The sequence below is a fragment of the Echinops telfairi genome, unplaced genomic scaffold, assembly GCF_000313985.2.
Source record: "Echinops telfairi isolate 266 unplaced genomic scaffold, ASM31398v2 ScPeMD7_7427;HRSCAF=8465, whole genome shotgun sequence".
In the NCBI taxonomy this organism is placed as follows: domain Eukaryota; kingdom Metazoa; phylum Chordata; class Mammalia; order Afrosoricida; family Tenrecidae; genus Echinops; species Echinops telfairi.
In genome coordinates this window covers 15035333-15051092 of record NW_022111327.1, presented here as the reverse complement: position 1 = coordinate 15051092, position 15760 = coordinate 15035333, and positions in this window count along the sequence as shown.

The following is a 15760-nucleotide window of genomic DNA, read 5'->3' as shown; positions in this document are numbered from 1 at the left end:
CATGTGGGCTTTGTTGCTTCTGAGCTAGCTAGATGGCCGCTTGTTTACCTTCAAGCCTTTAAGACCCCAGATGCTATATCTTTCGATAGCCGGGCACCATCAGCTTTCTTCGTCACATTTGTTTATGCACCCATTTGTCTTCAGCGATCGCATCAGGGAGGGCACACAGCGATATGATTTTTTGTTCTTTGATGCCTGATAACTGATCCCTTTAGCACCTTGTGATCACACAGGCTGGTGTGCTTCTTCCATGTAGGCTTTGTTGCTTCTGAGTTAGATGGCCGCTTGTTTACCTTCAAGCCTTTAAGACCCCAGATGCTATATCTTTTGATAGCACCATCAGCTTTCTTCACCACATTTGCTTATATAATACAGATTTCAGACAAACCTCTGCTCACAATTGTATTAGCAACAACAACAAAAAGTGGTGGGGAGGGGCATAAATTCAGGAATGGGTGTTGGGCTCACATTAAATCCCAACTCAAACTTAAGAACAATCAATTCTTACATCATGGCCCTGTTCGATATTCGCCTTCATGAAATGATCCCTGAAGATAAGGGTGCCACAGCAAAGTGTGGTGAAGAAAGCAGGTGGTGCCTCTTTTGGCTATCAATTGGAATAGTGTCTGGGGTCTTAAAGGCTTGAATTCAAACAAGCAGCCATCTAAGTGAGGAGTCAACTAAGTCCACATAGAAGAAGCACACCAGCTTGTGTGATCTAAAGATGACAAATTACAGCATTTGAACATGGTGAGCAGAAAAGCATCAGAGCTAAAATTATGAACACCCAATTTGTGGAGGGCTATGTATGGGGGACAGTGGGAGCTCAAAACTCATCTGCAGAGTCAGACTGTCACTGGCAGATCCGCAGGCAAGGGTCTGAAACAGCCTTACTGTTAGGCAGAGACCATTGTCATCTTGACTATCCTGGATCAAAGTCCATACTTGGTTGGTTGACCAGACCATAGGCGCAACCTGCATGTGTTCTTAGGGCAAGTATCTGTTACTGGCTCCAGGACAGAAATGTCTCCCTTGGTTTTTTGAATGTTTTGGGAACCCTGTGCCTTCTTACACATTATTTGTATCTTTGCCTGTATACTATTACATTTTTATCCTTACCGCCTTAGTGCGATTTTGTTTGTTATTGTTTTCTGTTGTTCACCCAGCTGTGCAGCACAGGAGGAGTGGATGCATAGTGATAAGAACTGGCACGAGAGGACCTAGGGAATACCGGCGTGGGGGCTGGGTGATAGGGAGGGAAAGGGGGATTTGGGCAGTAAATAATGAAGATGGAGTGGGGACAGAGCACTAGAATGGATTGAGATTGCATAACTCATCTTTAAGGCAATTTAACCATAGGGCGAGGGTAGGGGGGGAAGGATGCGCTAAAATTGATATGGTGATGATTGTACAATTCTCCTTGATATCATTGAATAATTGAACTATTGAGTTATATGATGTGTAAATTACTTGCCAATGAAACTGTTGGAGGTAAATTAATTTTATTACTCTATGCTGAGAAGCTAGTTTTCAAAATATGTGAGCTGGATACACAAATAGTATCTAGGAAAACACATATTTCATATATATTTAGCCATTGGGCCAGCTTGGGCTAGGCATCTCTCACTACTCTTTCCCATAGGAACCTGTGAACATATAAGTAGGGATATTATCTTCTGACGTGCTTACCCCATGAGAAACTCAGCAAATACTTTTCAAAACCATTTACAGGTCTGCACAAGAAAATATCGCCAGGAAAGTATTGTCTGTAATAACAAAACATTGGAAATGACCTCAAAGTAAATAAGAGAATGGGCAAATTCAAACGATGGAATTAGACATGCATGTGGTAATATGAGTAATAGCCCAAACCTTAACAGTGAAATAAAAAAAGGAACTGTAGACTAAAATGTACAATATACCAATTATGTTAAAAAAATAACAAATCTATCTATCATTTTTTGGAATAAATGCATATGTAGTAGAGTATAAAATCTAAAAAAAGTACATATAAAACGTTAAAAATAGAAACTGATTATGGTAGCAATTGTACAATTCTGCCAGACATGAGTGAACTATGGAATGATATATTTATTAACTCCTAATTAATCAAAATTATTAAAAAAAAATTTTATCTTTTCAAAACAAAACCAAAAATACCCTTATACCAGGAGTAGATGCCTAGACTTTTGCAAGCAGTTTCCTATAGGAGAGCAGGGAACAGGACAGAGACGAGCCACAGAGGCGACTGCAACTGCATCCATATGCTTTATTTGTTTTAACAATCAGGAAGGACATGCAAGGGAGCTTCAAAAGGTTTGTGGAAAACCTCTCCCCCAACTCCAGACTCACTGCCGTTGAGTCCATTCAAACTCACAGCACCTCGACAGGGCAGAACACAACTGCTCTTGTGGGTTTCCCAGACTGACTCTTTAAGGGGCAGAAAGCCTCATCTTTCTCCTACAGAGAGCCTGGTGGTTTTGAACAGCTGACCCTGCAGTTAGCAGCGCAATGAACAACCAACTGTACTACCATCTTCAAATTCCACTTTTCCAGGAACTTGGTGAAACCCTCTCCACACAGTGAACGATTACAATCCATCAAGTGTGAACAATAGTTAACCCTTTGCCAGCCAGTGAATCCCAAGGTGTGTGTTCTCTGTCCCGTTTCTGTACATTTAAAATATTTCACAAATTCAAGACTTTTTTTAAGGATCAACAAGACCAAGTGATTGATAGAATGTGGGTGTGAAGTCAAGAATGGATGTCAAAGATGACAGGTTTCGTGTCTGGGAATGATGTTAGTGGCAGAGAAGGAGAGGTTAGGAAAACTGTTTTTGCGAAAGTCAATGAGCCATCTGAGGCACTCTGATGACATCATTGTTCAAGTGCTTGGCAGCTAAAGGGAAAGGTCAGCCATTTGGAACCCCCCAAATGGGGGAAACACGGAGCGGTCTGCTTCTGTAAAGATTTCCAGTCTTGGAAACACGATGGGGCGTGTCTACTCTGTCCTATATTCTCTCACTGCCATGGAGTCAATGCTGACTCATCGCAACCTCCTCTGGGTTTCTTAGTCTGCAACTGTTTACGCAACTAGAAATCCCAGTCTTTTTCCTGCAGGGCTGTTGGTGGTTTTAAACTGCCAACCATGCGGATGGCACTCAACGTGTAACCACTCCACCACCAGGGCGCCACTACTCAATCCTATAGGCTTACTAAATATTGGAATCTGCTTGATGACCATGGGGATTTTTGTTTGTTTCTTAATGAGCTGCATCTTCAGATACATTAAGCATGAGAGAAAAGCAAACCATCCATTTTGCAGTGCTCATTAGGTTACATGATGCTGAAGGGCAGGACAGGGAACTAGCCTGGGGGACATTTGTCCCCACTCTTTCATCATGTCACAGCGAGCAGGCCAGAGCGTGTTTAATGAAGAAGGGATTCAAGGAAAAGGGATGAGGAGGGATGACGAGGTGAGGCACGTGGATTGAAGACGGGTTATTGAATCTAGTGATGGCCTTGAGGTGAGATGTTGTCAAGGAGTGTCATGAGAGGCCAGACAACGGGCAGCTAAGGACGGAGAAGCAGCGGTAAGACCGGGTCTTTTAGAAAAGAAGCCGTGAAGTGGAGTGGAGCTTATATATGTATGTCTGAACTCGGTGGCTCTTTGGGGGAATGGCCGGGCGATCTAGAAAAACTGCAGCATTACAAATCCCACGAAGGCAATTTTACCCTGTTGCTACGAGCCAGAACAGCAGTAATGCATAAGGGGGCTTCACAAAATTCATAGGAACATGGAGTTTTTCAAGGGACTTTTTGAAGCCACATCACGTGTGTAAAGACATACACACATACGTAATGCACAATCACACATATATGAATAGCTGGTGGCTTAGTAGTTCTGTGTTGGACTATGATCCACCAGGTCATCAGTTTGAAACCACCCGTCACACTACAGGCGAGAGATGGGGCTTTCTACTCCCATTAAGAGTTACAGCTTTGAAAACTTCGAGGGCAGGTCTACCTTGTCTTACAGGATCGCTGTGAGTCAGCAGCACCTCAATGGCAGTGAGTAATGTATATGTATGTATACTGGAATATATTTTAATCCTTCACAATACTAGTTAGCACACTGAAAATATGTCACAGTTACAAACCCATAGTACATATACATGGACAAATATGTATACATAATGGCATCGGTGTAACACATACACACACATTTTTCGAAGGTCAGCAAGAAGGAGGAAGGTCCTCAGCAGAGTGACACCGTGGCTACAGCGATGGGCTCGAGTACAGCAACAATGGTGAGGCTGCAGCAGGACCCGGCAGTGTTTCCTGCTGGTGTGCATTGGATAGCTGAGCATTTACATCAGCCCGATGGCACTTAATGACACCGGTACATACTTCTATCTTTTGAACAGAGGTGTGATCAAAAGATTTTGGCATTGAGAATGCTCCCGCCCCAAAGTCTTCACCTGAATTACAAATCCAAATTGCAGGAAAAGGACAAAGCCTTTCCTATCAAGTCCTGAGAGGAAGACAAGGAGGAACAAGTACACTGACCCTGTGGAGGTTTTCAGCCTTCTCAAGAGAAATATCAAACTAAAATTAATAGCCACCGAGGGTTCCCAAACTCTATGCCGACTCACAGTGACCCTGGAGGGCAGGGTAGAACTGCCCCTGCGGGTTTGTGAGTCTGTAACTGTTTACCAGAACAGACAGACGCATCTTTCTCCCTCAGAGAGCCTGGTGGTTTTGAACGGCTGACCTCGCGGTTCGCAGCCTGACAGGTAACGACTGTGCCACCAGGGAGCCTCTTAGGGTCTTCTCAACGTCGAGTGTGAAGGATTAGGTACAAAAAGTAATTCTCTAAGAGGGAAATATTGAAAATTGCTGCATAACCACTAGCAGAAATGTAACCCAGTGGCAAAGCCATGGGTTGAAGAGAAAGCTGGGCTCTCTTGCATTCCCAAAGCAGAAGAAGAGGAAATTCAGCTGCAGGAAGTACAGAAAGGTAAATGAAGGACCAGGAAGATACAGGAGTAGCTTCTGCAGAATAATAGACTAGGCCCCTTTCTCATATATATTTGACCAATGAACACTCTTAAAATTATCACAGAGTAGCACTCCACCAGGAGATCAAGATCCAAATGGCTTCAAAAAGTGTGGGGAAAATGGAATTAAAGGATGATGAAATTTCCCCACATACTTTCTGAAGGCCACTCATCGAATGCTCACTGGAACTAAAGTAGACAGGCAAACGATGAAAGACCTATATCTCACAGGTTTACATTTCGTCATAAAATGTGACATAATAAAGGCAATGGTTACAAATGACAGCCGTGTTTTTGCATCTCATTACACAGTTTCTTACTAGGAACAAATGTGGTAAATACAGCTTGGATATTAATCATTCCACCAACTGTTCTTGAATGCCTAGCCTGCCAGGATGCTCTTTGGAAAAGAAGGTGGTAAGACGTACTTTGGAGACATTATTAGAAGGGTCCGTCCCTGGAGAAGGACATCCTTTCTTGGTAAAGGAGAGGGGCCATGAGAAAAGAGAAAGACCATCAGATAGACACAGTGGCAGCAACAATTGGGAAGATGGCGAGGGAGGGGGCAACATTTCTTTTGGTTATCTAGAGGGTCGCTATGCGTTGGAACTCACCACCACTATGGGGTGTTCTAGATGCGGAGGATATAGTGATGGACAAAGCAGGCACAAAGCCGGCTCTCACAGAGCGTATTGTCTACTTGGGAGAGGCAAACACGAAACACATTTATCAGCAGTAAGCACTATGAGGCAAAAGAAAACCGGGAAGAGGGGAAACTAATAGATGGCCTTAGGGGGCTCAGAGCAGGTGAGCGTGGTTAGTATGTGGGTCAAGAGACAGGAAGAAGGTGAGGGAAGGAATTACATGACTGACTATCTGGGTTAACAGCATTCCAGACAGGATCACAAGCACAAATGTCTTGACGATGGAACATGCCTGGCATATTTGAGACCCAGCAAGGGAGCCAGTAGGCCAGAGGTGGAATAAGCTAATGGGAGAAGAGATGAGGGCATGGAGACAAGAGTTTATTACCATCGTAAGGACTTGGGCTCTTATTGAAAGAAATGGAGAGCCCTTGGAAAGCATTCAACAGCGATGTGACCTGCATTTATTTTTAACCAAATCACCGTGGTTGCTGTGCTGTAAACAAATTGAAGGGGGCAAGACTGCAATAGTCTCCTAGACCATGTAGCGGGTGGCTGCATGGAGAAAGAGATGCTGATGGTTTGGATCAGGTAGTAGTAGTGATTGGAGGTGAGATGTGCTTGTATCTCTTTAAGATGTAACCATCAGGATGTGTTGATGGCTCAGATGTAGGGTGTAAGAGAAGCCGAGAGTCTGGGATGGGTCCGAGATTTGGGGCCTGAGTAACTGATGAAATCAAGTTGCCATTAATTGAGATGGGTAAGTGTTGTGGAAACATTTGTTTGGGCTCTTCTATCTTTAGTCTTTGTAACTCCCACCAAATGACTGGGGGGTGCAAATCAGCTGTAGAGGATTCGAATGAGAATGTTGGTTGTGCTATCAAGTAAGTACCATCAAAGACGCAGGAAGAGAGAGAATTCCAGGACCATTCAGAAAGGAGAACTCCAAGCACCTCTGAAACCCTTGAGAGAGAGCAGTGGGCTTGTGCACTCACAGACCAAGCTGAGTGCCCCTGGCAGGAGCCTGGCTTGAGGAGTGGGATGCCTATGGGGCATTTACCAACACCAAAGGAGCTTGATAACTCTTGTCTGAGCAGGGAAGGGGTCAAGAGGCCACATGGCTGAGAGGCTGAGGACCAGAGAAACAGGCCTGCTGGCATGGCTGAGAAGAGGCCCTGCTGTGGACAAATGGGCTGTATCCTTAATGTTTTCTGATCTTGACTCGTGACCACTTAGTTGGTCCAGTTGTGAGCATGTCGGTCTTCTTTACATTGAGCCATAATCCACACTGAAGACTTCAATCCTTGATCTTCATCAGCAAGGGCTTCAAGTCCTCCTCACTTTCAGCAAGCAAACGTGTGTCCTCTGCATATTGCAGGTAAGTTAATAAGCCTTCCTCCAATCCTGAAGCCACATTCTTCATATACTCCAGCTTTTCTGATGGTTTGCTCAGCATGCAGATTGAACAGGTGTGGTGATGGGACACTTTTCCTGATTTTAAACCATGCAGTGTTCCCTTGTTCCATTCATACAACTGCTTCTTGATCCATGTACAAGTTCCACATGAGTACAAAGAAGTGTTCTGGAATTCCCATTCTTCTCAAGGTGATCCTCAGTTTATTACAGGCCACATAGTTGACTGCCTTAGCATCATCCATAAAACACAAGTAAACCTCTTTCTGGCATTCTCTGCTCTCAGGCAAGATCCAGCTGACATCAGCATCGATATCTTTTGTTCCACATCCTCTTCTGGATCTGACCTGAACCTTTGGCAGCACCCCTTGGATGTACTGCTGCAGCTATTGTTGGAAGATCTGCAGTAAACTTTTACTAGCATGTGATGTTAATGACATTGTTCTATAGTTTGAGCATTCTTTTGGGTCACCTTTCTTCGGAATGGGTACAGTGATGGATTTCTTCCAGACAGTTGGCCACGTAGCTGTCTTCCTAATCTCTTGACATAGACGAGTGAGTGCTGCCAGTGCTTGATCAGCTTGTTGGGACATTTCACTTGGTATTCCATCAATTCCTGGACCTTTATTTTTGACTAATACTTTTATTGCAGCTTGGACTTCTTCCTTCACTATCATTGACTCTTGCTACCTCTTGAAATGGTTGAAGGTTGACTAGTTCTTTTTGGTACAGTGACTGTATATTCTTTCAACTTCTTTTGATGCATCATTCAATATTTTGCCCATAGAATCTTTCATTGTTGCAACTTGAGGCTTGGAGATTTTCTTCAGTTCTTACAGTTTAAGATATGCTGAGTGTGTTTAATTGTAATAATTTTAAAATTTCATTTAATTTTTAAGTTCTCCTATCACATAGTCATTTTAGGAAGATATTACTCAGTTTCCATGCATTTGATCTTTTTCCCCATATTCCTCCTGTTTTTAACTTCTAATCTTGTAGTATTGGCATCAGGGAGATGCTTTGTGTTATTTCAATGTGTTTAATTTACTGAGGTCTGCTTTGTAGCACAAAATGTGTTCTATTATTATTATTATTATTATTATAATAGAACTTTCTATTTCTCTTTTCAATTTCATCAGTTGGTTTTATGTATTTTGGGGCTCAGTTGTTGGCTAGGTACATGTTTATTATGGTTGCTTCTTTGTGCATTGATCATTAAAACATTATATAATGTCCCTCTTTGTCTTTTATGATAGATTTTTACTTAAAGTCTATTTTATCAGTGATTTATATTACTATACCTGCTCCTTTTGGGGATCTATGTGCTTCATGCATCTTTCCATTCTCTCATTGTTTAATCTATCATCTCTTGGTGTCTAAAGTATGTCTCTTGCATTCAGCATATTGATGGGTCATGTTTGTTTTTGCATTCTTTATCCTTTTGTTGTCATTCTTTGTGTCTTGCCTAGTGCATTTCTTCCTTTTTTTCCAAGAAATTCACAGAAAATATGTATTATGAAACAAACTATGCATAGATTTCCCCAAAATTGCATCCAAAAATAAGCTCACATTAACTTGTTGTACATGTCTGAACATCTAGTTTGAGGCACTAGGAAAAAGAAGACATCGATTTGAAAAGAACCCCTATCAGAAGAGGAGTTCTGCTAAAAATCCAAACAAAACATACATCAAACTTATGGAGCAGCTCAGGTGGAAGAATGGCCAAAACATTGGTGGTTTACAAAAAGGTTATAGCAGTTTACAAATGTAACTCGTTTTAAGAAGGTATCAGACTATATTTAAGATGAAAGCTGCAGCGACAGAACAGCCTGATCCATTTGTGATTAAATGGTCTTCTTTGTGCCTTAACTGAAGAAGACGGACAATTAACAGCAGAAGCAATAGCTCAAAACATGCATTTGGCTGCACTTACAGACTGGTAGATTCCAATCACTTCCATTTCCTGTGATTACTGGTAGGTACACATTTACTACTGTCATTTCGTTATACTTTTCTGTAGTGTTGACAGTTTCTTTAATTTTTTGTGCACATTTTTTTTACTTCATGGATTTCCGTTTCATTATTGGTGATTTTGTGTTTACTGAGTCTTCATTATATTCTTTATTTCTTTTCTTTGGGTGAGTACGTTTATTAATTTTCTTCGTGATTATCTTTATCTTGCTAAGTTTAAAACATTCAGTTATTTGTTGATATTTTCTTCACTTACTCTCCATATGATAATAACAATAACTTCAATAACAATACTCTTTATTCCACCTTTTTGTTTAGAAGTTGTCAAAACAACTTTTAAGTTTACAGTCTGATCTCTACATATGCCCAAATCAAAGGTTCTGCATAGTTCAGTGAATGTGGGAGCACACACCACACACACACACACACACACACACACACACACACACACACGGACATCAAAAAGTTCCTGGGGGAAATTGTTATCTTCCAATTCCATTTTTCACATGTTTAAGCTATAAAATGGAATCGTATGGCCATCGAGTCAATTCTGACACAGCAAACTACTAGGACAGGCTAGAACTGCCCTTTCGGGTTTCTGAAACTGTAATTGTATACGGGAGCAGAAAGCCTCATCTTTCTCTTGTGGAGTGGCTGTTGGTTTATAAGCCACTGGTCTTTCATAATCCTTAGGTGACTAGTACTGTACTAGCCCTGGGCTGTCCAAAATGGTAGTAGCCACTAGCCACATGTGGGTATTGAACTTTAAATGAGGCTCATGCCACTGAGGAATTAAAAATATGCAATTTCATTTAATGTAAGATTAAATATACAAAAGGATACCTGATGCAGTTCTGGAACAACTTAAATATATTAATCTACTGTTTTCAATTGTCATTTCATTAAATTTAAGTGCCTACTAGGGGAAGTCAGAGGAGCCCTGATGGTGTAGTGGTTACTCGCTGGGCTATGATGCATAAAGATCATCAGTTTGAAACTACCAGCTGCTCTGAGGAAGAAATATGGGGCTTTTTCTACTCCCGTAAAGAGGTACAGCCTTGGAAACTCACAAGAGCAGTTCTACCCTGTCCTATAGGGTCGCTATGAGTCGGCATCAAATCTATGGCAGTGAGTTTGGTTTGGGTTTTGGAGGGGGACTCAAAAAGTATTGCTGAAAAAAATCTAGAAATTGTTATTAAACAAAAATATCAAAATATGAAGCTATTGTTTTCCAACGTGTCCTCCTTCTAAACACTTGAAACCACGATGTTTCCATCTCTAACCCCTTTCAGGAGCATTCCGTGCTCTTTGATTTACACCACATCAGAATGGAAGCTGTGCCACGCTCAAGGGACTCGGATCACATTCCTTTTCAATGCTCTTGGCCGTGGGGGAACAAAAAGAAGTGTGAGGGCAAAGTCAGGGCGGTAGGGTGGATAGGGTAAGATTATCCACCCAACTTCTCATACGACAACCCTTACTCCCCTTGAAGAATGAGCAGGTGCGTTGTCATGGTGGAGAAAAACAATTCCTGATGATCTGAAATGTGAATCCCCACCTAATTTACAATTTGTAAAAAACTGCCCAAAACAAAAAAGATAAATTCCTTTGCTCTGTGCGAATTCCTTGGCCTTTTGGCACCAGTGCAATCTTCAATGTTCTTAAAACTTCTTCCTATTAAGCCCCCGTGCTTGTCCTGCGTCCTTTGGGAAAATCTGTCCCTTGGGAATCCCAGTAAAAGTACCCATAAACGTTTGACTTGAAATGAACTGGCCCAGTTGATTTACTTGGAAGCCATTGTTTTGATTGGGCTTTTTTTTGGAGGGAGCCAGGCTTTCAGAAACACATGTATTCTCTTACAGTTTCGGAGGCATCAGGTCCGAATTCAGAGCGACAGCCCTAGAGGACGCTTTTCTCTACGTGTCAACTGTGACTGGGGGGGCGGGGGCGGGGCGGCGGTCTTTGTCTCCTTTCAACAGCTGTGCATTGGGGACCTTTTTGGAAGGCACCCTAATGAAGCGAAAAGGAGCTTTGGTGGCGTCCAGAGGAAGGCATCGGGCTGCTAACCACAGGCCAGAGTTTCAAATCCACCAACCTCTCTGACAGGGAAAATGAAAGCTTTCTGCTACTGTAAAGATTTATAGCCGCAGAAACCCACGGGGCAGTTCTACTCCATCCTTAGGGCCGCTGGGAGTCAGAGTCGCCGTGATGGGAGTAAGTAAACAAGACTAAGACAAATGTATCACTGAGAGAACTTGTCTGTAGCAATCCTCTAATTGCACAGGCATGTCTTAAAGACATTTTGTTTGGACTTAGTCCATGCAATTATGAACCTGAACCCCAGTGGTAATGCTTTTTGATTTAACCTGGTGTTGGGGATTTCTGATGAAAATTTAGCATGTGAATTGCAATGGAAGGGTGCCAAAATCTTTGTGTGTGCATAAGCAAATGTGGTGAAGAAAGCTGATGGTACTCAGCTATCTTAAAGGCTTATGGGTCTTAAAGGCTTGAAGATAAACAAGCAGCCATCTAGCTCAGAAGCAACAAAGCCCACATGAAAGAAGCACACCAGCCTGTGTGATCACAGGGTGTCGAAGGGATCAGTATCAGGCATCAAAGAACAAAATATCATATCATTGTGAATGAGGGTGAGTAGAGTGGAGACCCAAAGCCCATCTGTAGGCAACTGGACAGCCCAAATTAATACATTTAATATTGATTTATACATTGAAATGATAGTATTTTAGCAATGTTGGGTTAGTGAAAGAATATTATTAAAATTAATTTCACCTGTTTCTTTGTGATAGTTTGAAAATGTAGTTACTGTTATGTGCTGTTCATTCTGACCCATAGCAATCCTGTATGGCTACTAGACTCACTGCCTTCCAGTCAATTCCAACACAGAGTGACCCTGTATATGGAGTTTCGGAGGCTATAATCTTCCTGGGAACTGATAACCTCACCTTTCTCCTGCAGAGCAACTGGTAGATTTGAACTGCTGACCCCACAGTGCCACCATACACTTTCATGTGTGACTTGCATGATATAGTATTTCTATGGGGCAGTCTTGTTCAAGTCACGGAAGAGAACGCAGTGGACTAAACGGACAAAAAGTTCTGACCTCATGAAATTTAAATTTTTGTGTGGAAGACAGATATGATCAAGAATAGAAGTACTTTGGAGAGAAAAACCAAACCAAACCAAACAACTTAAATGCCATTAAGTCATTTCTGACTCATAGTGACCCTAGAGGGCAGGGTGGAATTGCCCCTGGGAGTTCCTGAGAAGGGAACCTTTTCCCTGTCTTTGGTGGTTGAGAACTGCTGACCTTGCAAAATGCAGCCTAAAGCACAAGCGCTACACCACTAGGGCTCCTACGGAGAGGAGGGAGGGTGACTTACACATGGAGATCAAGGGAGGCCTCTCTGAGAACGCTGACATTGGGCAAGACCTGAGGGGGGAATTGGAGTGAGCCATGAAGGTACAAGAGGGAAGAGCATTCCAGGTAGAGGGCACAGCAAGTGAAGATACCCTGATGCCCAGTAAGGCCTGGCATTAGGATAAGGTGACCAGATTTTCACATTGGTAGAGCGGGACAAAAGTGGGACACCATTGATAAAACTCATATCCTGGCAAAACAGCCACATGGCAGCCAAAAACCGTATACCCTAGCTTGTCGTGCATTCTTTCAAAAAATCAGGACTTTTTAAAAACTCCGCGGGACGTAGGAAAAAATTGTTTAAAATTGGGACTTTCCTGCCAAAAGCGGGACATCTGGTCACCTTACATTAGGAGGAACCACAGAAGGCTTTCGTGAGGAGGCACAATAGGAGCTGAAGTAAAAGAAGTAATGGGGAGGAGAGTGTAATTGGGCATGGAGCAGGCCAGATAGACATGACTCTCAGAGAGCCTGATGTCAACAGCCTTGTGTAATCCCTTACCCCTTGGGTTGAGCCCCTAAATAAACAGAGTACAGGGGAAGCAATGGGCTGTCACTTCCAAGATCTCATTCCCAAAGGCGGAGACTTCCTTTTGCTGGGAGTCTCTCATCTCTAGTTGGCTCACTTTCACAGAGCTAGCTGCCAGGTTGTAAACAGCCCCGTGGGAAAGGTCGTGTGGAATTGAAGACAGCCTCCGGTCAACAGCCAGTGAAAACTGTGGCCCTCAGTCCAACCTGCAACACTCTGAACTCTGCCCATAACCACCCCCCCCACGCGAGTTCTTCCCAAGTTCATATTGAGATGAGTGAGGTCCCTATGGACACCTTGACTCCAGCTTTACGAGAGACCTTGAGCTGGAGGATGTGACTAAGCCACAGGCAGATCCCTGACATCCAGAAACTATGAGGTAATAAGTGCTGTTTGAAGCCACCGCTTTTGAAAAGTACTTTTCTTTTCCCCAATTTATTTTGGATGCTGTTGCAAATGTACATACATATCAACCCCCCCCCATGTGTGTAAGTCAGTGACATTGAGTATATCCTCCAAAGAGGGCACACGTTTTACCCTTCTTTTCGTAGTTGCTCCTCCCCCATTAACATGACCTCACTGTCCCTGAAGTTTCCTTGACCTTGGGGGATGGTGTTGTCAATTTGATCTCATATCAATAAAAACCGGGCAACCTCACTGCCATCGGGTCGATGCTGACCCATTGCGACCAGATAGGACAGGGTAGAAGTGCCCCAGTAAACTTCTGAGATAGTAACTCTTCACAGAGGTGGAACTCTCCAGAGGAGTGACTAGTGGTATCAAACTGCTGACCTTGCAGTTAGCGGCCCATTCGCTAGGTCACCTGGGCTTCTCCCATATATTCAGTTCTTTCCAAAAGCCCATTGCTCAAGGCAAAGGTTTGGCCTGAGCAGCTAGCAAAACATTGCCCCTTGGCTGAGATGGTGGAAGTTATAGAAGGCCTGGATCTTTAGAGAAAGAATAGGAGTTATGTTGTAGACACGCTTCAAGTGAGATTCCTATTAGACAGCCACATGAGGACGTTGCATTGGATATAGGAGTCTGGTCTTTGAAGCTGGCAATGTAACTTTGAGAGTTTTAAGATGCTAAGTTCCAGTTTGCCTTTGCATTGATTCTGGCTCATGGTGACTCCATGTGTGTTAGAATAGAACTGTGTACCAAAGGTTTTCAATGGCAGATTTTTAAAATGAATCATTTTATCTTGGGCTCTTACAGCTCTTACAACAATCCATACATCGATTGTATCAAGCATATTGGTACATATGGTACCATCATCGTTTTCTTTCTACTTGTGCCCTTAGTATCAGCTCCTCTTTTTACCCTCCCTCCCTCCCCCTCCTCCCCCTTGTGAACCCCTGATAAATTGTTATTTTCATATCTGACACCGTCTGATGTCTGCCTTCACCCATGTTTCTGTTGTTCGTCACCCTGGGGGGTGAGTTATACATTGATCATTGTGATCTGTTCCCCCTTTCTCCCTGCACCTTCCCCCTTCTCCTCATGGTATCACTATTCCCATTATGGTTACTGAGGGGTTTATCTGTCCTGGATTCCGTATGTTGAGAGCTCTTGTCTGTACCAGTGTACATGCTCCGGTCTAGCCAGATTTGTAAGGTACAACTGGGGTCGGGAGGCGGAAGCATTAAAGAACTAGAGGAATGTTGTATGTTTGTTGGTCTTCAGATGCCTGATATCTGATCCTGTCAATATTTTGTGATCACACAGGCTGGTGTGTTTCTTCTCTATGGGCTTTGGTGCTTCCCTGCTAGATGACCGCTTGTTTAACTTCAAGCCCAGGCACTGTATCTTGTGATAGCCTGGCACCATCACCTTTCTTCACCACATGAGCTTATGCACTCACTTAGATTTCAGCAATCTTGTTGGGAAGGTGAGCATCACAGAATCCATGGCACATTTTTTGAAAGCAGATCACCTGGCCTTTCTTTTGAGGCACCTTTGCATGGCCTTGAACCACCAACCTTTTGTATTTGTAGCCAAACCCTTTGCAACACTCAGGGGTTCTCCTGTCCCCACCCCACCACCGCCCCGCAGTATTGGCAGTACGACTTTAGTGGCTTTATCACTCAAACACCAAACCATGGAGTAGATTCAGACTCATAGCAACCCTATAAGACATGGTAAAACTGCCCCTGTGGGTTTCTGAGACTGTAACTCTTTACAGGAGTAGAGATCCCGGTGTTCCCCCCATGGAGCCACTGGTGGTTTTGAACTACTGACCTTGCAGTTAGCAGCCCAACATGTAACCACCACGCCACCAAGTCTCCCACATGGTAGTGCCCAAATTGTACTCATCCCTCAAGGTCCAGCTCCAATAGTCTCTTACACCAGAAGGTCTCCTTCCAGAGACCACACTTGGATGTACTCTGTAGTGTGCCTTTGCCTTCAGTATGGGACTTACTACATACTGTTGTTGTTAGGTGTGTCCAGATTTGAACTCATACACACCCCATGTGTGCAGAGGACCCTGGAGGGTTTCCTGGGCCATGACCTCTACTGAAACAAATTGCCAGGTCTTCCTCCTGCACAGAGGCTGGGTGGCTCCAAACAGTTAGCCTTTCAGTTAGCTACCTTGTATTATAAACACATTCTCTAATAGGCGTGTTTTTTTTTTCTTTTTCCTCTGATGGGAATGAATGGTGTCTAATTTATCTTGCATCTCCTCTTAGCACATAGCACAATGCCAA